This window comes from Neophocaena asiaeorientalis, unplaced genomic scaffold (assembly GCF_003031525.2).
Source record: "Neophocaena asiaeorientalis asiaeorientalis breed wild unplaced genomic scaffold, Neophocaena_asiaeorientalis_V1.1 scaffold196, whole genome shotgun sequence".
Classification (NCBI taxonomy): domain Eukaryota; kingdom Metazoa; phylum Chordata; class Mammalia; order Artiodactyla; family Phocoenidae; genus Neophocaena; species Neophocaena asiaeorientalis.
The window spans coordinates 5,326,786-5,353,335 of record NW_020173929.1 but is presented as its reverse complement, the minus strand read 5'-3'; the positions used below and the strand labels follow the sequence as shown (position 1 = coordinate 5,353,335).

Here is a 26,550-nt window from a genome sequence, read left to right as displayed (position 1 = left end):
CTCTCCCTTAGGGAGCCTCACAGATATTTTAAGACCTCTACACACAATACTACTCTCTTAAGAGAAAAGGAATTTATCCCTACTAACAATCATGGCATCCTAGAAATGTTTTACAGACCCAGTCTTCCCATAGCTATTTATCTCCTTCCCTATAAATTCCCTTATTACACAGTTTAACTGTCTGCAACCTGAGTTTTCTATTATATTTCATATTTACTTTGTAACAACAATAAAACCCTTCCATAAAACACTACATATGATCCAAAAACTCAATGCCATGAAATGCTATGGGAATGAGAAACAAGCTGCTGTTTGACATAGATCCTCGTTTTGGCTACAGGATTTAAAACTTTTTCAATCCAGTTGCCTTCAGGAGCCATTTAGTGAGGGTTGATAACTTAAATACCCATAGTGTTATTCCATGGTTAGAATCTCCTAGGAAGTTGCCTTTTTTATTTGTCCCAGGAGAATTTACTGGGAAAAGAGTGGGCCATTAGGACCCAGGACTGACCTCTGTATGCCCCCAAATGCGTTATATTTGTGTTTCCACCTGGCCATGGCATCCTTTCCACGTTTCTCTTCCCACTGTCCTCCACCCATCCTTAAGAACCTTGTTTAAAGAGGCGAATGGGAGACAACAGCCAACCGAACAATGTCTAAGTTTATAATAAGGTTCTGCTGAAATGATTTTGAATCTAATCAAACTTTTGGAGCCGTGGGATTAAAGTTTGTAGAAAAGTTAACTTTGCCTATATATCTGTCATTTTACCTCCCACTGGAAAGTACATCACCACCAAACTGAGACAAAAAGACACCAATTTAAAAAAACTCACAAAAGTGTAAAAATGCTCTTAGTAGTGGTCTTTGGAAGCCTCCAGTCACCATATAGGCCCCTGCCTCAGTCTGCCCTCCTTCATGGTTACTTACAGCCTGAGGGCCTGGAGGGCTGTCTGTGCACCTTCGGGACTGGTGTCAGGCTCCTTGCCCACTGCCTGACGGGAATACTGGGTTTCACCTTGCCCCCCCTCCTGCTGGCTGGCTCCCTCTGCTTCTAGGGGTTCCCCCGGGGTCCTCAGCATCACAGTCTCCACTAGCCTCTGCCCGTGCCCTCTTCATGTCCCCAGGATTTTCTTCTAACGGGTCTCTCACTGCTCCTACTTGTTCTGGAAGTTCTGGGCCTGCCTGTCCTCCCTCTGGGCCTTGAGCTGCAGCTTCTCCTTCTTGGCTACGAGGGTGGCCTGCAGTTCCCCGAAAGTCTTGTGCAGGAAACTGTACGCAACATGTTCCCCTCCCCAACACCCTCCTGGGTCCTGATGAGCTGCAGGTTATGCGAGGCCCAGTACTGGTAGCGCCGGGCAGCCGCCTGGGGCAGCTCGGTAACACTGTGCGCGCAATCCAGCTCTGCCTCAAAGGCGCAAGCCTATGGCCAGAACTCACCCATGTCCTGCAGGGAGCTCATCTCCTGAGAAGCTTCATCATTCCGCAACATGCTCCCACAACTTTCATGCTATGATAGCGGGATTCCAGCTCCTGGGAGTAGGGACCGTAGTTGATGAGAATCTGGCGCTTGACGGCCTTCACATTCGCCTTGCGCACACAGATGGAAAAACAGGTTCTGGTACACGGTGGCCATGAGCTTCACGTGCACATCATGGGGGCCAAGGCTGCTCAGTACCAGAAGGGAAGGATGGGCAAACTGCCACTCAAGCACACGGGTACAGCGAGGAAACCACAGCATCCACCAGCTTGTACGTGTTCGTCTGGAAGATCAAGGTGGGGCCTCCAGGGAGGTGCATCAGCTTAATGTAAATACTGGTCTCCATTTTGCTCAAGACCAGTAAATATGTGACTCGGCAGGACCCAGCCAGTACCACAGAATCCTGCAAAGAGTTCGTCTTTCGTCCCCGCAGGCAGGCGGTGGCTGTGAGCAGCTCCACGAGACCGTGCAAACAGCCGGAGCAGCTGCAGGTTGCCGCCTCTCCGCAGCTCGGCTAAACACGGAAGAGTGCGGCTGCGCAGCGTGAGCCTCGCGATAGCTGAGCTGCGTGCCCCCAGGCGCATGCGCGTGCTCTTAGGCTCCAGCGACCGCCTTGAGTGCCGTCTCCCGCAGTCTCTTCCACGAAGTTGCCAGTGTCTGCCTCTTCCAGCACGCTCTGCTCACCTCCTGCACCACTGTGAAGAGTAACCGGTAATCCACTGTGCTATATACACATAGGGCTTTCAAAATACGAGAAAACTGAGGTTTCTGGTTTCCGACAGAGGTACAAGATGGGCTATGTTGGGGAGAACAGATAAGAGTAAAATATAGTTCTTGTTAAATTAGACATTGCTGTGGGGAGGCTTGAAATCCGTTCACCTTGACAAATGCTCAGAGCACATGTTTTCATCTCTGATCACCTTTGTGGTTTATTCAGGATCCACCCATCCCCATTCTGCTCTACACAGCTGGGGGCAGGGGGTGGGTTCCATCACCCCTCCAGGTGTTTTTTGTTTTTTGTTTTTTTAAGTGTTCTTTTGATCAGTGTTTAAAATGGCTTTGTTACTGAACTAAACTCGGTTCTGCTCACCTGCCCAGAGTAAAGCCAATGTACTGACACCAGGTTGTGAGGAAAGAAAGTTGCAGTGTTTATTGCAGGGCATCAAGCAAAGAGTCCAGGCAGCTAGTGCTTAAAAGGCCCAAATTCCCTGATGGCCTTCAGGGAAAGGTTCTTAAAGATGGGGTGAGGGAGGGGTTGGGGGTTGTGGGGTGTGTGATCAGCTCCTGGACATTCTTCTGATTGGTTGGTGATGAGGTAACTGGGAGTCAACATTGTCAACCTGCTGGTTCCAACCGGTCTGGGATCTACCTGCTTGTGGGCAGCGTACAGGTAACTTCTTTCACCTGGTGGGGATTTCAGTATTAGCAAAACGGCTCAAAGCATGTGGCTCAGAATATTATCTATAGTCTTTGAGAAGGAACTAAAGGTCCTTGATTTTGTTTTATGACTAAACTGTTATTATTTTGCCTTCCTTGACTGTTTTCCTTTGTTTCTGCATTTTATCACTTCTCTTATTAAATTCATTCTTTGGAACTTCGGGAAGGCCTAGGAGGCTAAAGTTTTTCTACAAAGAAGAGGCGGGCAGAGGCCATGGGGGTGGGGAGTCTGTTCGGGGAAGGCCCCGCAGGGTCCTGCTTGTTTACAACTTCAGACTGGCTCTTTGTTCAAATCACAGACACCTGGTACTGGTGAACCATTTCCACCTCCTTGTTCTGGCATCACTAAGTGTTTCTGTGGCTCAACGTACAAGTGGCTATCTCTCCCCACCCCCACTTTCTCCTTTTGCCCCCTCTCTCCTTCCTGTCCCCACCTTGTTGGCTCAAGCTGATATGAGAGCTATACCCTTTATATTCCTGAAAAGAGTTCACTGTGTTACGCCCCTACAATTATAGAAAACACCGGGCTCTACACGGGATCCCATGGAAGCCCTTCTCATTAGAACTGAGGTTGGCCACAGGCACCCTCGTCCCTCTGCTTTGGGGTGGGAGTCACAGCACACATATAACTCTCTCCAAAGATGGAACCCTCACATATCCTCTCTCAGGCCTTTCTTTCAATGTTTTTATGTCCTTGGGGGGCTTTCTAGAATCATGCACTTGTTTTCAAATATTTCCTTTGCAAACTTCATATTGCTCTGGCCTGTCACTTGGAATTTTATGTTTGGTTTGATCTTGCTATTATATTCATATCACTGAAAAGTAATGGGTCCAGGATTTAAACCTAGGTCAACCTGACTCGAAAGCGCCTACTCCATAAGATGTCCCCAGACACAAGTCCACTGTCTCTCACCCCTCCCCATCTCTATCAATATCATCTTGCCTCTTTGACCTCTTTAAATGCCCTAAGAAAGTGGCGTTCTTGCCACACTCTCTTGGAAAACTTTAGTTTGATTTCTGAAGGAGAATGTATTCCAGCTCTTATATACTAACTTTAAAGAACCCACTAACATAATATCTCTTCTCTTTCCTTTCATATTCTTTATCCAGGAAGTTTCTTTGTGGGAACGCCTATATGACAACTGATCTTCCCACCCAGCATCTTAGAATATGACAAGAGTTATTTTCCTTCTCAGATAGACCTTGTATAATCAGCAACTGTGTTAATATCAGAAATGTTCACCTGAGCATTCTGTATAACCCATTTTTTCAATAAATAGATTTGGCTGCCAAGTGGCATAATTTGTTCAGTTTTCCCTTTGAAATATATTTAATCACAAACTAGAGGTTCACATGGGCCTATATTTACAGACTGTTTGATAACTCCAATAATTGCAAATTTATTTGGTTATATTTTCAAAAAGCAAAAGAATGGCAGTGTAATGTATGCAAGCAGTTTTAACTGGAGTCAGAAGAGTAATAATACCTGCCCAGACACCCACATAAGATTATTGGTAAATGTATATAATAGAACTTTGTAAAACGTAAAGGGATTTTAATACTATTACCCACCCCAACTCTTCGCTTCATAATGCACAGAAAAGTATTGGTTACATTCATCAAGAAAATGCACATAATCCAAAGATATATAGTGGAAACAACACATTATTATTAAAAGTTTTATATTTATCAACACTGAAATTTTCCCTTATGAAGTCAAGAGTACTTTGGAGGGGAACATTGCTTTAATTCTGACTCACTAAATTATTTGTAAACTACTGAATACTTTGAACACATGCTTGAATACATTTGTAATATATCAGGACCATGATGCAAAGGCAAAATATGCAGACAGCATCTTTGTATTTTACCTTTAAGTTTGCCAATTATTTATCTTGCACTTCCCCATATTTCACTTGATGCATTCTATTCAAATAATACACAGTGAGATCAAACCACAAGAACTCCAAATGCTCAGTCTATGATTGCCAGCCAGTAAATAGGTTCTCTTTCAACTTCATTTAAATAACAGCTCCTGGAACTTAATATAATGAAAGGAGCCTGAAATAAAAAGATTGCTCTGCTTTACATGAAACATTCCTCCACACACATTTCAGTAAAGCCAGCATCTCTGAATCATCCCTTTGATAATTATTGAATAAAACAATTTCCAATTACACAAGAGAAATTATATAACACAAGTGCAAGTTGAGTCAATAATAGATTTAATTAAAACGGGCACAGGTGGAAATAGCCTTGGGGGAGGGGCAGAGTGGTCATTTCTTAAAATGAAATTAAAGGGAAAAAGGTAAGCACAGTAATAAAAAGAAAACCTAAGTAACCTATAAATAAATACCTAAGTCAATTTAAAGGTTAAATTTTTTTTCCTGAAATCTCATTACCTTAGCCAAATTTTCCAAAGAATAATTCTGTATCCTTTGAATGCATGCACACCATAGTCCTTGTTAGAATTTATACTGATAAAATGATAGGGGAACACTTAGCACTAACCTTAAGCTATACAAGTTAGGTACTCGATGTGAACTATGTAAGCTCCATATTTATGTTAATTTCTACCATAACATCATGGCAGAAGTTTGTCTTATGATCTGTAGCTCTTTTACAAAGTACTTAAAACTTCCTTTTGGTTGTGATCCCTAGTACCTACGAATATGAACCTATTGCTATCCTCATATATACTGTATATGATAGATATACACACATACATTAATTTTGCTTTGGTTTTTTACTCCCATTTCCCCTTATTTGACTGTAGACTTTGAGGACCAAGAGAGTGAGTTATCAAGTTATCAACTCGTATATACTGAGTGATATGTGTGTATATATATATATATATATATATATATATATATATATAGAAAGAGAGAGAGAGAGAGGTGTCTTTTTTTAATTCAAAAAATGTTGTTTTAGGATCTATCCATGTTGTGAATTATAAATCTAATTGATTGCTTCTTGCTACTATAAGGAATCCATAATATGTGTCCAATATATGCATCTATTACTTATAGACATATTTATGTATACTATGTGCATATATATAATTTAGAGAGATCAGCGTGTATAGAGAGATATCAATATATATGCCACTTGAGATGGTTGTTCTCTTACTCTCTGTACATTCCCTGCTCAACCAGTGTCTGCTTCACTCACATGACTCCTCTTAATTATGGGGCTTAATTAGTAACCACCTACCTGCTTGGCCCAGCTGCTTGTTTCCCTGGTAACTGATGAGCCAACCTGAAATCAATTCCCCCTATAAATGATAGCCTCCTTCTCCCCCAAGTAGCAAAGATTGCTACTGTGTCCTGTCTGTCCTCTGCTGCCCACGGTGAGCTGTCGCTCCAGGACCTTGGGTTTGGATGTGTAATATCGCGTGTCCAATAAGCTGTTGATGTCTCTGTCGCTGTCTCTCTGCTCTTTCTTCTGTCTCGAGGCTGGGCAGCTACAGGGCTTGCAGGCCTGCAGGGTGTAGCCCAGCACAGATAGTCAAGGGGATGAGGAATATAGAAAAACTAACAAAATAAAACAAAAGATACTTTGAAGTTTAAGGGAGTGCAAAGTTTTTTTTAAATAGAGGATTAATTAAAATATAATCTTCATCTTAGATAATTGGGTACTTATGGCTTGTCATAAAAAGTGTTGCATCTTAAAACAACTTCAAGGAAAACAAAATTACCGTGCCCTAAAAACTGTTGGAGGGAACAAAAAGGGGCTTCTGTGTTGCCAATGACCTGATGTTGTAGAGAGTTAGAATAAAATTGTTTCATAAATTACGAGGCTGGAGGTCATAGAGGTTTTCCTACATTTTTCTATTGTCAGGGAGTTGTAACTTTCGCACTTAGGCCTTTAAATAAAACTGGATTCTATTTTTGTAAGTACTATAAGATGGTAAGGCAGTTTTTCCAACATCACTTTAAAGGAGCCATTTTTATAACACCATATGTGTGATACACTTTATATAGATATTATATACCATATATGCTTATATGTACTATGTGTATAAAAAGAAAAAAGCAAATTCTAAAATTAAGTACAATTGTTTAATATGTTTACTTGGTTAAATTAATTCAAGGTTAGATTGTTTCACTTGAATCTGAAGCAGGCTTGAACAACAGAGGTATTATGAAATATTTCTGAGATGATACCATATTAAAATATATTTTGTCTGCCATTGCTTCACCACACCTATTAGGAAGAAGAAACTGAGAAAATAATTAAAAGTCTATGGTAATAGTCTCAGGCTTGAGATGAAATAAGCCTTATAGAAGGAAGTGACTGTTGGTACTTCTGATTTACAGATAAGAAAACAAAGGCTCATTAGTGCTAAGTAACTTTCTCTGAGATTTCATTTAGTGAAAAGATTATCTAAGATTTATATGTAGCTCTGTCCGTCCACTCTTAAACTAAGGCTTCATGCATTAAACCAGGAGTCTGCTTACTTTTTCTCAAAAGGGCCAGATGTAAATAAGCTTTGCAACCCATATTGTGTCTGTTGCAACTACTGTCATTATAGGACAGAAGGAGCTATAGACAACATATAGACAAATAAGCATGGCTGTATTCCAATAAAGTGCTGTTTATAGACAATTTTAATTTCATAAAATTTTTACATCATGAAATATTATTCTCCCCTCAGTTTTTTCAACTGTTTGAAGTCTAACAAATTGTTTGCTTACGTGCTGTATACAAACAGGTGGCAGCCTGGATTTGACCCATGGTCTTTAATTTTTCAACATCTGCACAAAACTGTGTTAAACTTAGGCAGTCAGAAAAGGGCTGAAGTTTGTGTTCTGCTGTGAGATGCTGCAGTGAGATCATTTTGCCTTAAGGATGTAGGTGAAGTGATTTTTATGGCATCAAAAATAGATAGCCAGCAACCAGACAAAAGTGCAAGGCAAAGTTTAAAAGTTAGTAATGGTAAGTATTTAGAAGTCATTCCCATGAGGTTATAACTCAAGCTGAAATAGTATTGAAAATGTGACTTTGGATATAGCCAGAACTATGCAGTGGGAGGGGAGAAAGTAACAAGAGGATGTGATGTGTATGCAGGTATCGGTGAAAAGGGTAGAATGAAGATGAACAAATTCATGGGAAATAGGGAAGGAGATAGTTTCATGAAAGAGGAGCAGGGCTAATAACATCCAAGTGGACAAGGAAAAATTCATGGCTTCATTTAACATCTGAGTAGGTTGACAATGATCTCTGATTGAAGAGCCACTGTAGACAGGTTAGTGTAGGAGCAGGTTACAGATGCTTAAGTAGGTGGCAGAAGGAGACCCGGCTTTCCATTAGAAATGAACTTTTTGAAAGGAGACTAACCTGTATTAGTTTTATGCTGAGGACTGAAGGGGCGAGTGGACAGAATAGTTTCCAGAATTCAGTGAGACCTGAGGCTAAGAAGGAGGGTCAGGGTCCCCAAGCTGCAAATGTGGAGGGCACAGCTACTGCTAGAGGTCTGGCCTTCCAGAAAAAGTCTTCTAATTGGAGAAGACCTAACAGTTCTTAGGCATTTAACAAAATGGCTATAGACAGATCTTTGCCTGTAAAATATTGGCTAGCGTTGCATTTCAGATATCTGAAAATATTTTAACTGAGCGATTTACTTCATTTGATTAGAGTACATCTGAACATATTGTGATAAATACACATTGTATGCTGTTTTGGTAATTGAAATACATACTGGATTTGTTATTACATAAAATACGAATTTCTCCTTCTGCAGTCTTTAGTAACCAAAATTCTCTGCCACCTGTTTCACAAATTTATAATCAACTTTAATACCTTAATTCAATTTAAAAATATTAACCCCAAATATTTTTGACATATTGTTTGGATAGAAAAAAACTGTACTCTAATAAACCAATTTACATTTCTTTTTCTTTTTTTTATATATTATCTCTGTTTACCTACCTTGGATAAGATTAATTCATTGAATCACTAAATGTCTCATGTATGGTATTTTCCTAGACACTGTGGAGGATACTAATTAGAAAACAACATTCCTAGCATATGATGGCTGCAATCAGTTTGTAGGGAATAAAGTCATCTACAAATAAATATATTGGAATTCAGAAGAGAAAAGGACTGGAGGAAAAGAGATAAAGTGGCAGCTTCATGAAGGATATGATATCTGAGTTCAGAATTTAAGAATGGGATATGCCAAGTGACAGGTTATTTTCCAGTTACAGGGAGCAGAGAAGATGTCTCCCTCCAACAGCAATAATTGAAAATAAGCAGGCCCTGGGTACAACCAACACCATCTTAAATGGAAATAAATCAGCAGTGATGCAGTCCTTGGGATAGATCGCTCTCTGGGGAATTACCATTCTATTTACCAGATTCTATAACAATGGGCAAAGTGACAATATCAAACTTTTAATAATGCTCAGTAAGCACTTTACCCTAATATGTTGTGACCACAGAATTTGTAGCAAGTCATAAAACACACTATGTGATCACCTCCTCAATAAATTCCTTCTAAACCTTTGAACTTGACACATTGTAATCCAGTTTGGAACAGTAACAGTATGTTTTATTCTCTTGGAATTTGAGAAAATAAAATGACCTAAGTTTTTTACATTGAAAATCAAGATGCAAGTTCTTATAAACAGCTGCAAGCTTAATTTCTCTAGTCAATTCTTAAATTACTAAAAGGAGAATTGATGTCTGAAAAAAAGAAACAGAAGAAATAGAGGCTTGAGAAAGATATGCTTCACAAACCTGGTTAAATAATGCTTATTCCTTCACAGCTAGCTTATTGTCTTACCAATGTGAAAGCTAGGATTTTAAAAATATTTGTAGTTACAAATATCTGCTCAGTATTACCTTTAATTTGTTTTATATTTTCTTTTGTATTTATTTTTTCTGACGACTTCATCAGTGTCTGTTTGGCAACAATGGGGACTTAGTATGATGTGGTGACTATCACAAGCAAATTCTGAATATATGGTCCCATTCCAGAGCTCAAAGCAATTGACTGTGGCCTCTGTAGGAGATGTATCATGGGTCAACCTATTCTGTTGCCCAGACCTGCATCTCTGCCCCTGAAGAATTGTTCTCAAGAGGACTCACCAATAAATCTCATAGGTGTAAATATCAGTGTGTCAGAACCCATATCACACAGAACCCAAGCTAAGTTGGATGTCCGTTTTCTCCAAGTTCATCCATAGATTCAGTGCAATTCTAGTAAAATCCAAATAGATTTCTCATGAAAATGACAAGTTGATTCTAAAAATGTGCATAAAAATGCATAGGATCTAGAATAGCCTTTTTTTCTTTGGGAAGAAAAAGTTACAACTTACACTACTTGATTTCAAGTTTTACTCTATAAGCCACAGTTATCAGGATATAATGGTATTGGTGGAAGGATAAACACATGGTCAACTGATTGGAGTTGAGAGACTAGAAATAGAACCATACATAGAGTGAATTGATTTTTTGACCAGAGCAATTCAGAGGAAAAAGTCATTGTAACAAAGAGAGTCTGGACCCATAGAGGCTAAATTCATGGAAACATGAAGTACAGATTCCCCGAACAGGTCACTGAGAATGATGACAAGTAGGGCTACTACTACTATACTTTGACTACTGAACCCAGGTATTCTACTTGTTTGGGAAACAGCATCATATAAGGCCATTGCATCCTGGTTGGATGGAGCATCATTCTTGTAGCATAACATCTCAAAGTGGGAACCTCATCTTTGCCTTCAGAAGACCATTCCATCACTCTATCAGTGTGAATCTGTACTTCTGTGGAGTATTGTAAGTGATGACCAGTGAATCCCTTGACCACATGCTTTAATTTATGCAATAGCTTTTCTTTTTTTTAGTTTTAGAAAAGGAAGCACCTACATTATTACTGTAAAATTTTCCTAATCCAAACATGGAATTTCACTAGTCCACCTCACATTTTATGATTCTAAATTGTCTTAGAATCATAAAATTGTCTTAAGTTTGTATCTACAGTATGGTCTTGTCCTTTCATGTAATTTGGAAAATGTATTAAACTTCTCCGCCCTCCCCCCCAAAGAAAAGTAGAGTCATGTACCCACTGCCTCACCATTACTGGTTCTTATGAAGGCCAACCTCCAAGATGGTACCTGTTGAGTTTTACTTCCATGTATTCATCCTCTTCTATAGTCTTCTCTCACACTGAATGGAGTTAACCAATATAACCAATAGGATATTGTGGAAATGATACTATGTGACTTCCAGAGCTATTCCACTAACATGCTCCTTCCACCTTGCTCCCTAATAGATCATTTGCTCAGGCAGAAGCACTTATCAGCATCCAAAGAAGTCCAGACAACCTTATACAGGTTCCATGTCACAAGGAATTGAGATCCCTACAAAAACCAGTGCTTACTGACCAGGTACGTGAGTGAGACATCGTGGAAATAGATCTCCACATGCAATTAATCCTTCAGATGACTAAAGCCTCAGATGACATGTTGAGTACAACCTTAGCTACTATAACCATCTAGCTAAGCAACTCCCAGACTCCTGACCCAAAAAAACCTGTGTAATAAATACGTGTTTATTTTTTTAAGCCACTAAATTTGGGTGCATTTTTATGCCACCATAGATAACTAAAGTAGCTATAAAATGTATCCCTTAGTATAATGCAGTTTTACGTGTAATCCCATATGTGAACCAAACAGTAAATCCTTGGGAATGGTACTGGCTAAAACCCTGTAAGGAGGAAAGAAAAACTCAATCCCAGATTGTTGATTCCATTCGAGGTGAATTGCTGTCCTTTCTGAAGCAATTAAATGACCATCCCTTAAAAGATGGTGCTGTATTGGGAACCCAGTGTAGGTTTTGGTCGACGACAGTTGGACATATGGCAGCAGCAGTAGCCACCTCAGCCTTGGAACCCATGTTACTGAGCCTATGTATAGCATCCATTCTTGCCATCATGGCTCCTCCTCCCGTGTGCCCACTATCCCAGCACCGAGGTGACCAATGAAGAAACTAGTTAATGTCAACTGGCCACGTCATTTTGCTTACTTGTGAATTTAGACCCTACTTTGTAGGCAGGTAAAAGGTGCCCCTTTGGAGAGATATCCTAGCATGCACCATACCACTGGGCATTTAGAAAAATTCACTGATGTGGTAAGCTCTTGAATCTTCATAGAGTTTATCTTCTTTCCTAAAGATTGTACATGCCTTACCAAGACATCCAGCACACTTGCCACTTTTTGCTTATTCAGTCTGATCAACCTGATATCTTTATATAGTGGACTAATGTGGTGTGCATGGAATTATCCAGGCAGACCAGATACCTCTGCACTATATTTTAACTCATGTTATGGCCCAGTATATGGTCCATCTTGGTATACACTGCATGTACACTTGAAAAGAGCATGCATTTTACGATTATTAGGTTTAATGTTTTATAAATTAAATGTAATCAAGTTATGTAATTGCATGTTCAGTTCTTGTATGTTACTATATATCCCATCACTACTTCTGTATCTATATATCGCTATTGATACTTTTGTCTCAGTTGTCTACCCATTACTGAAAATAGGGTGTTAACTATGCAACTATGAATGTGCATTTGTCTATTTTTCTATCTAGTTTTGTTTTCTTAATGTGTCTTATAGTTCTGTTATTAGATTCATAGACATTTAGGATTTATATATCTTCTTGATGAATTAGTTATTTTATGATTCTGAGTGGTTCCTATTTATCTTTTTTATTTTAAGTCAACTTTGTCTGATATTAATATAACCATACCATATTTCTTATGCTTAGTGTTTTCCTAGTGTGTAGTTCCATCCTTTTACATTCAGCCTACTTCTATCTTTGTATGTAAAGTGCTTGCTCTTGATACCACAAAATAGTTGGGTCTTTTTAATCCAGTCTGACCATCTCTGCTTTTTAATTACAATGTTTAGTACATTTATATTTAATATCATTAATTGTATAGGTTGGTTTAATTCAGTTATTTGCAATGTGTCCTTTAGTGATACTATCTGCTTTTGGCTTTCTTCTCCTTTCCTGACAGCTTTGGAGTTGATCAAATACGTTTTATTATTCTATCTTCTTTATAGACTTTTTAGCCGTATTTCTTTAAATTATAATTTTATTAGTTTTCCTAGGGGTAATGATATGCATCTTACCCAAGTTTACCTAGGTTCAGTATTATAAAATTACAAGTAAAATGTCAAAACAGTAGTGAAATTCCATTTATCTCCCATCCTTAGTGTTATTGTTTTCATATATTTTACATCTGCTTATGAAATCTGGCAATATAATGTTATACGTTTTGTTTTAATCATCTTTAGAAAAATTAAAAGAAAAAATGTATTTTATATTTATCTACATATTTGCCATTTCTTCTGTTTTTCATTCCTTATGGAAGATCTAAGTTTCCATCTGCTATAATTTCTCTTCAATCTCAAAAGTTCCTCATTTCCTGAAATTCAGGTGTGCTGCTGACAGTTTTTCTCAGCTGTCATTATCTGAAATACCTTTTTTTCTGTCTTTTTGAAAGATATTGTCATTACTTTCAGAATTTTAGGTTGACCATTCAGCACTGTTTTACATCCAGAACTTTAAATAGTTGATCCATTTTCCTTTGCCTGCCTTGTTTACAGTGAGAAGTCATCAATCCTTCATAATCTTGTTGTTCTATATCTAATGTTTCTTTTTCTCTGCCTGATTTTAAGATTTTCTCTTTATTTTCAGTTTTCAGCATACTTAGGTATGGTGTACCATGTCATGTGTTTTTTTTTTTATATTTAACCTTCTTGAGATTGGAAATCAACAATTCTTGGTATATAAATTGATGTTTCTTATGAATTTAGGAAAGTTTTGGCAATTTCGTTTCAAATATTCTCATTGACCATCACCTCTCTCATCTCCTACTGGGACTTAAATTACATTAGGTTACATTGTTTGAGATTAACTACAAGTCACTGAGTTAATGTTTTGTTAGTTCATTTTTCCAACATTTTCCCCTGTATTCTTCAGACTGAATAATTTGCATTGAATGTCTCAAGTCTAATGTCCCTTTCATTTCCTGACTCTGGTTCTAATAAGTTTATTCTGTAATTTATTTTCACATATTGTATTTTGCAATTCTAGAATTTCTATTTGGTTCTTTATATAGCTTCTGTGACTATTCTGAGATTTGCCATTTGTTTACTCTTTATCACCAATTTTTTCCTTTGTTTTAAAACGTATTAATAATAACTGCTTTTAAACTCTTTGTATGCTAATACCAACATTTGTGTTTATCACCTTTTTTAAAAAAAATTGGAAGTGGATCATGTTTTCATAATTTTTGGCTATCCATGAATTTTTAAAAAATGTAATCTTCACATTGTGTCATATATTGAAGGGAGCCTAACTTATGCCACCTTTTGAAAAGTATTTTGACTTTTAGCAGGCAGTTAAATTGCTGACAGGTCTTTTTGGTCCTTCCAGGCTTAGTTATATCCTTTGTTAGGGTAGATTTATTGCCATTCAGAACTTGGCCTTAGAGAAGTTCCTCACTGTAGTAAGGCATCCTCACCACTGTGGTGTGACCTTTCTAGGACTTAACATTGTATACACAAGGTGCTCAGCACGGTCTTTCCATTATGGTTGGACTGGAAGGCCAGTGTCTCTCAGAACTACACAACCTACAGTCCCAGCACTGCACAACTTCTGGTATCATTCAGCTTTCAGCCTCACAGCAGGGAATCTCTGCTGGGCCTCAGGGAATCTCACCTTGCACGTGTGCAGCCCAGCTCTTGGCCAAGGATCCACAATGAATGACCACACAGACTTCTGAAGCGTTCCCTCTGTACAGCTCTCTCTTTTACAATGTATGCCCTGCAAATTCCAGCTACGTAAGCACTCCACGGCTCTCATTTTTTATCCTCAATTTGGAAAACAGGGTTGCTCAGCCTCCACCTACTATTCTATGGCAGGAAAATGTTAGTAGTTGATCCTCCACTTTTAAGGAATTAAAATATCCTTCAAGGCTTATTTTATTTTATTTTTTTATTATTTTTGTTTTTATTATTTGCAGTACACGGGCCTCTCACTGTCGTGGCCTCTCCAGTTGCGGAGCGCAGGCTCCGGACGCGCAGGCCCAGCGGCCATGGCTCACAGGCCCAGTCACTCTGCGGCAGGTGGGATCCTCCCAGACGGGGCACGAACCCGTGTCCCCTGCATCGGCAGGCGGACTCTCGACCACTGCGCCACCAGGGAAGCCCAAGGCTTATTTTAAATGCTACTAAACTTTTCCTCATCCCTACTACCAGGAATCACCAGTAGTTACCCAGATATTCTCTTTGTACAAATCTCAATAACCTTTAGTTAGTAGCTGGCCTTGAGGATAAATATATTCTTGCTTAATATCCCTTGTTTAGACCAAGTTCCTTAAGGGCAGGTATATTTGTGATGGTGAAAGGGAGTGAGCGTGGGATTCAGTTTTAGGAGCTCATGAGATTTAGAATTAGAAATGGCTTTACCATTCTCTGGTTCTAACTTACATGGTCTTAGAAATTTATCTAACCTCTCTGAATGTCAAATCTCAAGTTTATGGTATCTATGACCAACTAGTTATAGATCAAATTGTCATGAGGATAAAGTGAGATAATATACACAAGTGAAATTTTAACCAATAAAGGGCTCATAAAAGTATCAGTTAAAGCACTGTGAGCAGGTCAACATCATCTTTATATTCATAATCATCCTAATACCTCATAAGTTAAAATTTTATGTTAATTTTTTTAATGGTAGTGATAAAAATCTCACCTTGGAATATTTAAATGCACACAGAATTCATGGCCCTGAAGGGTAATGTTTACTACTGAAATAAATTCTATGTAACTTTTTACATTTAAAAAATTAAACCTAGGGCTTCCCTGGTGGCGCAGTGGTTGGGAGTCCGCCTGCCAATGTAGGGAACACGGGTTCGTGCCCCGGTCCGGGAAGATCCCACATGCCGCGGAGCGTCTGGGCCCGTGGGCCATGGCCACTGAGCCTGCGCATCTGGAGCCCATGCTCCGCAACTGGAGAGGCCACGGCAGTGAGATGCCCGCGTACCACAAAAAAAATAAATAAATAAATAAATAAAATTAAAACTTGAAGAATATAGAACACCACAGTGTTAAATAACTGGGTTTCCTTGAATCAGTGAAGAGTCAGATATATCAGCTAACAAATGGCTATATTTCTTTAGCACTGCTCATATACAAGAGCAGTAAACAGTAGTAAATGACATTTTTTGGATCTTTGTCATGAAACAGTCTTTGTTAACATAACCCCTTTCTACACAAGCTTTTATGCGTAATAAAACTACCCAAAGGTATGCTTGTAACAGCTGGTGGTGCACAGCAGTATAATTCCAGTGAAATGACAAACTTTGCACCAGCCAGGGTGAGGGAATGGATTAAAACTTGGTGTCATCAGCAAATTTAATTATTTCTTAATGTAATTCTTCAGTGCTTTTGTGGAGGGCTTTTTAGAGGATTTGTTTCACCTAATGAATAAAACACTCTAAAAGTTCATGTATTTTCCTTCAAATAATAGCTCTTATATGGCTGTATTAAAATAATGAATTTTCAGCATAGCAGGCTAACAATAGAACATAGCTCCAGTGGAGAAGAAAATTGGACACAATTGAATGCTATGTGGCAAAACATTTAATAAAAGTAAATAAGGATGTCTAACAGGTTTAATAAACACCCTAAACTTGGTAGGATACAGTCAGAAAATAATTTTGTTTTCCTACCACCAGGGCCTTCAGATATCCTCTGTGAGATCTCCATCCCCTCTCCCTGGATATTTTTAACAGATTGCTTTTCTGATAACTTCTAGGTTTTAGAAGAGTGTCATTTTCAGGATAAAAATATCTAGTATAATCTAAATCAAAACCCACGTCTCACACAATTCAAGCATTTTCTCCCTACCCCTGTTCAAAATTGACCAAATGTTTGGGAACCAGCAAGGGGAAAGAAGGATTTTGGCATGGTTCCTCTCCACTCCACAGACTTTGTGAGGTAAAGGAGAGGAGAGAAAGAATGAGAAAGAAATTAGCAAAGTCCTTTTTCTTGGTTAATGCTGGCTATAGTCCTCTGGTGATTGCTGAGTCAGAGATCCAAATGTTGGGTCTTTTATCGGATGTACATTGAAGGATTTTAGGAGACTAGTCACAGGAGCCTTCACTCTAAACCATTCTGACATGGTAATGCACTATATGGCTGACGTCATTCAAACTTCTTGGTCTCTTCCCCCATGTTACTCTCACCTCGATGCCCAGAGTCCTATCCATATGACAGTCTCAGCTACTGAGCCTAAAGGAGAATCTCTCTTTCACTCTCTCACTCTCGTCTTATCTCTATGAATGTTTTCCATTTGCCCCAATCACTTAGCTTGAGACAAGGTAAAACACAGCTCTTCACTTATTGGAAGGGGAGGGAAGTGCACAAAAAACTCTGTCTTTCACATATTCTCTTCAAGGAAGTCTCTGTGGAATACTCTTCTGTTTTACTCATGTATATGTAGAAGATGGATATTTTCTGTAAAGTGAATTTGGTCTCCTCTTCAATTAGCCCAACAGAGATGTCTGTAGCCACACTTGTTAAAATGTAGGAACACTCTCCATAATTTACTCAAACTTGGGGGCAGTCGTCAAATCCCCAGGATGACTATAAAGGTCCCACCTCTCTATTACACATATTTGTGCAAATTACTATTTTTGTTTCTAGTTTACTAGAATCTATCTGTTTTTGTTTCTGGTTTACCAGATCGACCATGAAGTTAATGATGCTTAAGTTTCAGGTCTCTTTACTTGCATGTGCCCCTTCTAAAGCTCTATACCTAACCGTGAATTTGTAATTTTTCTTTTTTCTTGGAGATGTCCCCCAAATTATGTAAGATTGAAGCTCCCAAAGTCTTGTTTTGCCTTTTTGTAGAGGGATATATTTGCAAAGTGTTCAGAGCAAAGGCAAAAATGATTTCACTTGCTCAACTATTGACACCAGTCTTCGTCTTTCTCTTACCAACTCCCGCCTCCAAACTTCTACCCATATGTGCATGTTTAACTTTTCCTAGACTCTAGAGAATGACTTAATGTAATAATCAATTGTGAGAGTTGATTTAAACACACAGTAATTTACTCTGGTACAAATTTCCATAGATGTACCAACAAGTTAAGATCTCAGCACCTTGAGAAGTTTAGTATGGCATCCCAAACAGAAAACTACTGCCATGAATAATTTAATGCAGAAATAAACTTAATTTGTAGGTTTTGAAGGGGAGGTTGGCAGAGCAGGTGTTTGACTGACATACCTAATATTACGGGCACTCTATAAAGTTGTTAACTAAATTAGGTGACACAGGAGAACCACTGGGAAATTGATCACAGTATGACAGAATAAGGAGATATGGATAATATCTCACTGGATTTTAAAAGTCTGTATACTGTTTTGACACTGAAGAAATTGCGGTCAGACTGTTGCTGTCTGACCTCAGCCAGAGCTTCAGGCTCCTGCACTCCTCCACAGCCTCCAAATTTGTGGGTCAGTTATAGCAAAGACGTTTTACTTTGCCAACAACGTTTGGTAGGGACTGCCTGGGCACTGTGTTAAGATGGCATTTTTCTGCCTCTGGATTCAGTCAAAAGCATTTCATGGTCAGTTAGTGACGCTGCCATAGGTACTGCAATGAAAAGTGATGACGTTTATGCTACATGTCTTCCATTCATGTATGAGGATGAGCAGATATACTGCCTCGTAACTATTCTCATCATTATATCCATGTGTCAAGAGGTACCCTACAGTCTCGCTTGGCATTTTCGTGATTACATTTTGTACAATAATCTGAAATAAATACAAAATTCTTACATTTTGTATGTTCATTTTAAAACGTGTGACACTCAGCAGCACATCATAGCAAGGAATGATTGGAATAACTGAATAGAGCTTTTTCTTTCCCTATTTCTAATTCCTCTTCCTCAATGTATAAAATGTAATACCATGTGTTATTCATCAACAGCAATGCAGTGCTGCCGAGCAAATGTCATTCAGTGAGATTACCATATATATATGGCTGTACATCAAAATGTTTTTATGTGGTTTGCGATTATCCAGCATTATGGAAATGTGAATAACGAGTTAAGGCAAATAAGAAACATTCAGTCAAGTGGTGGAAAGGGAGAATTTTTCTCCATAGCAAATGTGTTGAAAGAACTCAGGTGAGAAGAAAAAGCTTCTTTTAGCTGCCACGCCAGAGCTGACAGAGACCTTGGCAATCCAAGTTGGCAGACATATATCACAGCCAAGCACCACAGACACCACTGTCTCTTATTCTGACATGAGCAGACTTGCAGGGCTGCTTCATGGTATCGAGTCAGGGACATGAAGATAGACTCCTGAGACCAGAGAGAGATTGGTATTTTCCCTCTTTCAGTTAATGAGATTTTTCTTTGCCTTCATTTAATATTTCAGTGTCTAATGCCTTTGAGAGGGATGAAAGAAGCTAGTGTATTTAAAACCTCCTGTGTTTCAGGCAATAGGCTCAGTACTTTATACATATTAATTCATTTAACCATATATCTACTCTCTGATATACTTAAATCCACAATTTATATGTACTTAAATCCACAGTTTGCAGGTGAAGAAACTGCAGATCAGAAAGCTGAAGTAATTTGAGTTAGGTTACCCAAAATTTGAACCTGAGCTATCTCTCTTCAATTTGTTTTTTCTACTACATCACTCCACTTCATGATGAAATATTACATTTTCCCCAGTTATTTGTTGTTCTTTGTTTTATCTGCCTGAATCTCCTCGATTATCTATTTCCCACTACCTCGTAGAAGCTGAGATAATTTTCTCACCATGTTTTGGAAATATGACCAACTTTGAAAAGAAATGTAAACTAAGTAATCTTCTTTTTTTTTTTTTGCGGTATGCGGGCCTCTCACTGTCGTGGCCTCTCCCGTTGCGGAGCACAGGCTCCGGACGCACAGGCTCAGCGGCCATGGCTCACGGGCCTAGCTGCTTCGCAGCATGTGGGATCCTCCCGGACTGGGGCACAAACCCGTGTCCCCTGCATCAGCAGGCGGAATCTCAACCATTGCGCCACCAGGGAAGCCCCCAGTAATTTTCTATAATTTGGCTGTATTTCACATTCAATATTTTCCAAGTAGTTTCCTCTTTTTGCTTTTAAGGTAAGTAGAGGTAATGATATTTAGAGATAAGTTGATCAGTCTGCTCACCTAAAACTTTATTCTTTATGTTCTAGAAGGGCAGCAGAGCATCAGGGCAGGGGTCATTCTTGTGATAATCTGAGGAATACCATCGCTAGAGATTCTACCTACCCTTGCAGAAGTTAACATCAACAACAGTTTTTAATATACTTGGCATCTCCTTCTACTCAAAGATCGTCTTCCTCTGCTTGTTGCTTCCCATTTGCAAGGGCTGACCTACATGTTCTCTTAGTTCTACCACAGTCTTTATCCTTTAAAATCCTTCCCCTCTCTTCACTCCCCTACTCCTGCTAAGTGAATCATTATGTCACATAGAAGTCATCATATCTGTAGGCTCCAGTATGGCACCAGATATGTATCTAAGTTCATTTGCAATAAAGATTGCAAATACACTGTTCTAATAAAGATAGCCTTTATCTATTGAGTACTTACTATGTGCTAGGCATTATTTTAAATGCCCTTCATGGATGTAATCAGTTAATCTTCAAAACAACATTGAATGTTGGTTTTAAGATTACCTGCATTTCAGGAAGTCAAGGTTATATAGCTAGCAAGGTTACATAGCTTGCTCAAGGTCTGACATTTTAGTAAGTAGCAGAGCTAGGATTTGAATCCAGTTATTCTGGCTGCAAGCCCTGGATACTTAGCCATTACATCATCTAGCAGGCATTGCATAGCAGCTACTTTATCTGAATAATCTATTAGGCGATTAATACATCCAGTGATGTAAGAACAATTCCTAGTTGTATTTCTTCTGTATTGTACAGATAAAAACTGAACCTCAGGTTCTTTGTCTAAATTCAGTTATTGAGTAGTAGAATGAAGATTGAGACTAGACTCTGTTTTATTTTTGATCTTGTGTTCTCTCCTGATCATGCTAACACCCTAGCAGTGTGTGTTATGCATTATATTTAAACCTCTCTTCTAGAGGATGAGCAATATGTTCTCACAGGAAAATGTTCATTACTATTACATGGCAGTAAATATTTTGAATCAACCTACAATTCCAGAGTGCAAAACAGCTTGTTTTAAAGAAATATCTTCTAACTTAAACATACACACACACACACACACACCCCAAAACAAAAACAAAAACTAGATAGTGTTGTGTAATTATTTATCTTTTAAAAAGAAAAGGGCGGGCTTCCCTGGTGGCACAGTGGTTGAGAGTCCGCCTGCCGATGCAGGGGACACGGGTCCTCAACAAAAAAAAAAAAAAAAAAAAAAAAAAAAAAAAAAAAGAAAAGAAGGGCCTCTCTGTTGCGCAGTAGTTGAGAATCCACCTGCCAGTGCAGGGGACATGGGTTCGATCCCTGGTCCAGGAAGATCCCACGTGCCGCGGAACAACTAAGCCCGTGTGCCACAACTACTGAGCCTGTGCTCTAGAGCCCGTGAGCCACAACTACTGAGCCCACGTGCTGTAACTACTGAAGCCCGCGTGCCTAGTGCCCATGCTCCACAACGAGAGAAGCCACTTCAACGAGAAGCCCACGCACTGCAACGAAGAGTAGCCCCCTCTTGCCGCAACTAGAGAAAGCCTGCACACAGAAATGAAGACCCAACACAGCCAAAAATAAATAAATAAAATAAATAAATTTAAAAAGAAAATGTAAAAGACTTTTTTTTATTTTTTATTTTTTTGGTGGTATGTGGGCCTCTCACTGTTGTGGCCTCTCCTGTTGCAGAGCACAGGCTCCGGACGCGCAGGTTCAGCGGCCATGGCTCATGGGCCCAGCCGCTCCGCGGCATGTGGGATCTTCCCGGACCGGGGCACGAACCCGTGTCCCCTGCATCGGCAGGCGGACTCTCAACCACTGCGCCACCAGGGAAGGCCCTAAAGGACTTTTAAGTTGCCAAAATATATAGTTAAACCTTCAAGTTTTAATATTCCTCACAGGAAAAGTAAGCAAAGCAAAATTTGCTGGGGACAACGTGGAGACCAGGAACTTTTCATTCTAAATTTCTAGACTATCTTCATATACTTGTTAAGTCAGTTTATTTGTATTTTTAGAATTTTTCTTTAATTAGAAACCTCATATTATAAAATATTCTTTATTGTATACTAATATCCCTATTAGACCATTTCTACATATAATGAGGTTTGCCCCCTCTCAGTTCCCCCAGATGACCTTGAATTATTCATTTTAGCATATCATTATGTGGTATAAGGATATTTTCTGTATAGTAAGGTGGTGATGAAAATGGAATATGGTGTCAAAAGATTTATGTTTCTATCATATATAAAAATTCGACCTTAAGCAAGTTCTATGTTCTCAATCTCAGTTTCTTTGCCACTAAAATATGGATAATAATGCCTATGTTTCATGGCTGTTTTAGGATTAAATGAAGTGTTTAACAGGTATTAGTTTCTTCCTCTTTTTCCTACCTCAGTATCTTAGTCAAGGTTATTTTGTGTCAAAGTATAGAAACTCATTTAAACTAGTTTAGGTATAAAATGAAAGTTGTTGAAAAGACATTCTGCAAACTCAGACAATCCAAGTAAAAGATAATCAACTAGGTCTCAAGACAGGTGGGAAGAGCAAACAGTAAGGTGTCAGGAACCTAAACAGTTATTTTAAAATTGTCTCTCTCTACTGACAAATGGCTTCTCAACCTGCTTCTTTCTGTCTGTCTACCTCATTTTTTAAATTCAAATGTAGTTGATTTACAATGTTATGTTAGTTTCAGGCGTGCAACAAAGTGATTCAATTATATTTTTCAGATTATTTTCCAGTATAGGTTATTAAAAGATACTGAATATTGTTCCCTGCATTATACAATAAATCCTTTTTGCTTATCTATTTTATATGTAGTAGTGTGTATCTGTTAATCCATATTCCTAATTTATTCCCCCCTCCCTTTCCCCTTTGGTAACCATAATTTTATTTTCTATGTGTGTGAGTCTATTTCTGTTTTGTAAATAGATTCATTTGTATTATATTTTACAGTCCACATATAAGTGATATATAATATTTGTCTCTCTGAGTTATTTCACTTAGTATAATATTCTCTAGGTCCATCCATGTTGCTGCAAATGACAATATTTCACTCTTTTTTATGACAGAGTAATATTCCATCGTGTATATGTACCACATCTTCTTTATCCAGTCATCTGTCAACAGACACTTAGGTTGTTCTATTTCTTGGCTATTGTAAATAGTGATGCTATGAACATTGGAGTACATGTATCATTTTGAATTAGAGTTTTCTTATTTTCCAGATTTATGCCCAGGAGTGGGATTGCTGGATCATATGGTAACTCTATTTTTAGATTTTTAAGGAAACTCCATACTGTTTTCCATAGTGGTTGCACCAATTTACATTCCCACCAGCAATGTAGGAGGGTTCCTTTTTCTCCACAACTTCTCCAGCATATATTATTTGTACTTTTTGATGACAGCCATTTTGACCAGTGTGAGGTAATACCTCATCATAGTTTTAATATGTATTTCTCTAACAATTAGCAGTGTTAAGTATCTTTTCTTTTGCCTGTTGGCCATCTGTATATTTTCTATGGAGAAATGTCTATTTAGGTCTTCTTGTTTTTTTAAATGTTTTGGCTGCATCGGGTCTTAGTTGTGGCATGCTGGATCTTTCATTGCGGCACATGGGCTTCTCTCTAGTTGTGGCACGCAGGCTCTCTAGTTGTGACCCATGGGCTCCAGAGCACATGGGCTCTGTAGTTGTGGCACACAGGCTCTCTAGTTGTGGCATGTGGGCTCAGTAGTTGCGGTGCACAGGCTTAGTTGCCCCATGGTATGTGGGATCTAAGTTCCCTGACCAGGGATTGAACTGGCATCCTCTGCATTGCAAGATGGATTCTTAACCACTGGACCACCAGGGAAGTCCTCTTCTGCCCATTTTTGATTGGATTTTTTGTTTTTCGATATTGAGTTGTATGAGCTGTTTGTATATTTTGAAAATTAATCCATTGTCAGTCACATCATTGGCAAATATTTTCTCCAGTCTTTAGGTTATCTTTCAATTTTGTTGACAGTCTCCTTTGCTGTGCTAAATCTTTTAAATTTGAGTAGGTACCATTTGTTTATTTTTGCTTTTATTTCTTTTGCCTTTTGGAGACTGATCTAAGAAAATATTGCTACAATTTATGTCAGAGATCATTTTGCCTATGTTCTTTCTAGGAGTTTTATGGTATCAGGTCTTATATTTAAGTCTTTGAACCATTTTGAGTTTATTTTTGTGTATGGTGTGAGAAAATGTTCTAACTTCATCCATTTGTATGTGGCTCTCCAGCTTTCCCAGCACCACTTCCTGAAGAGACTGTCTTTTCTCCATTCTGTGTTCTTCCATCCTTTATCAAAGATTAATTGACCATAGATGTGTGGATTTCTTTCTGGGATCTCTGTTCTATTCCATTGATCCATATGTCTGTTTTTGTACCAATACCACACTGTTTTGATAACTCTAGCTTTGTAGTATTGTCTGAATCTCGGAGGATTATGCTTCCTGCTTTGTTCTTTTTCTTCAGAATTACTTTGGCAATTCTGGGTATTTTATGGTTCCATATGAATTTTAGGATTATTTTTTCTGGTTCTGTGAAAAATGTCATTAGTAATTTGACGGGGATCCCATTAAATCTGTAGATTGCTTTGGGTAGTATGGCCATTTTAACAATAGTAATTCTTTTAATTGAAGTGTATGACATATCTTTCTATTTCTTTGAATCTTCTTCAGTTTCCTCTATAAATGTTTTATACTTCTCATTGTATAGGTCTTTCACCTCCTTGGCTATTTTTTTAATGTGATTTTAAATGGGACTTCTTTTACTTTCTGATATTTCATTGTTGGTATAAAGAAATGCAACAGATTTCTGTATGTTAATCTTGTATCCTACTGCCTTGCTGAGTTCATTTATTAGTTTGGATAGTTTTTATGTGGAGTCTTAAGGGTTTTCTATATAGTGTATCATATCTGCATATAATGACAATGTTACATGTTCCCTTCCACTTTGGATACCTTTTATTTTTTTCTTCTTGTCTCATTGCTGTCACTAGGACTTCCAATACTATGTCAAATAGAAGTGGTGAGAGTGGGCATACTTGTCTTGTTCCAGAACTTGTTAGGAAGGCTTTTAACCTTTTTACCATTGAGTATTATGTTGGCTGTGGGTTTGTCATAAATGCCTTTTATTATGTTGAGATATGTTCCCTCTTTACCCACTTTGGTGAGAGTTTTTACTTGAATGGATGTTGAATTTTATCAAATGCTTTTTCTGCATCTGTTGAGATGATCCCGTGGGTTTTGGTCTTTTCCTTCATTAATGTGATGCATCCCATTGATTTTGCATATGTTCAACCATCCTTGAGACCTAGGAATAAATCCAACTTGATCATGGTGTGTGATCCTTTTTATGTATTGTTGGATTCGGTTGGTTAAATTTTTGTTGAGAATTTTTCTTTATATTCACTAAAGATATTGGCCTGTAATTTTCTTTTTTGTAGTACCTTTGTCTGGTTTTGGTATCAAGGTGATGGTGGCTTCTTGTAAAGATTCTGGGAGTGTGCCTGCCTCTTCAATCTTATGGAACAGTTTGAGAAAGATAGGTGTAAGTTCTTTGTATGATTGGCAGAATTCCCCAGTGAAGACTTCCAGTCCTGGACTTTTGTTCTACCCAGGTACGTGGGGAGTTTCTTGCCTTTTGGGAGGTCTGAGGTCTTCTGCCAGCCTTCAGTAGGTGTTCTGTAGGAGTTGTTCCACGTGTAGATGTATTTCTGGTGTATCCGTGGGGAGGAAGACGATCTCCGCGTCTTACTCTTCCGCCATTTTCAAGGTTCCCCCTGTTTTGTTTCTTAAATTACAGATTTTATTTCACTTCTAGTGATTGGTGTGTTCAAATTATCTGCTTCCTCTTGACTCAATTTTGGCACGTTATATGTTTCTGGAAACTTGTCCATTTCCTCTACGTTGCCCAGTTTGTTAGCATGGAAACTGTTCATTGTATTTCTGATTTTTTTGTATTTCCGCAGTATCAGTTGTTATTTCTCCTCTTTCATTTCTTATTTTGTCATTGGGTCCTCTCTCTTTTGTTGGTGAACCTGCTTAGGGGTTTGTCAATTTTGTTTATCCTTTCAAAAAACTACCTCTTGGTTTTATTGATCTTTTATGTTGTTATTTTGATCTGTATTTTACTTATTTCCTCTCTGATCTTTATTATTTCCTTCCTTCTGCTGACTTTAGGTTTTGTTTGTTCTTCTTTTTCTAATTCTTTTAGGTGATAGGTTAGATTGTTTATTTGAGATTTTTCTTATTACTTGAGGAAAGCCTGTATCGCTGTGGACTTCCCTCTTAGAACTGCTTTTGCTGCATCCCATAGATAATTTTTAAGGTTGTGCTTTTTTTTTAAACATCTTTATTGGAGTAGAATTGCTTTACAATGGTGTTT

General features: G+C 38.4%; 1 pseudogene; it reads right to left on the bottom strand.

Annotated features, from left to right (window-relative positions):
* Positions 1-923: 923 nt before the first annotated feature.
* LOC112404564 (suppressor of SWI4 1 homolog pseudogene) overlaps positions 924-26,550 on the bottom strand; it is a 39,438-nt pseudogene continuing 13,811 nt past the window's right edge.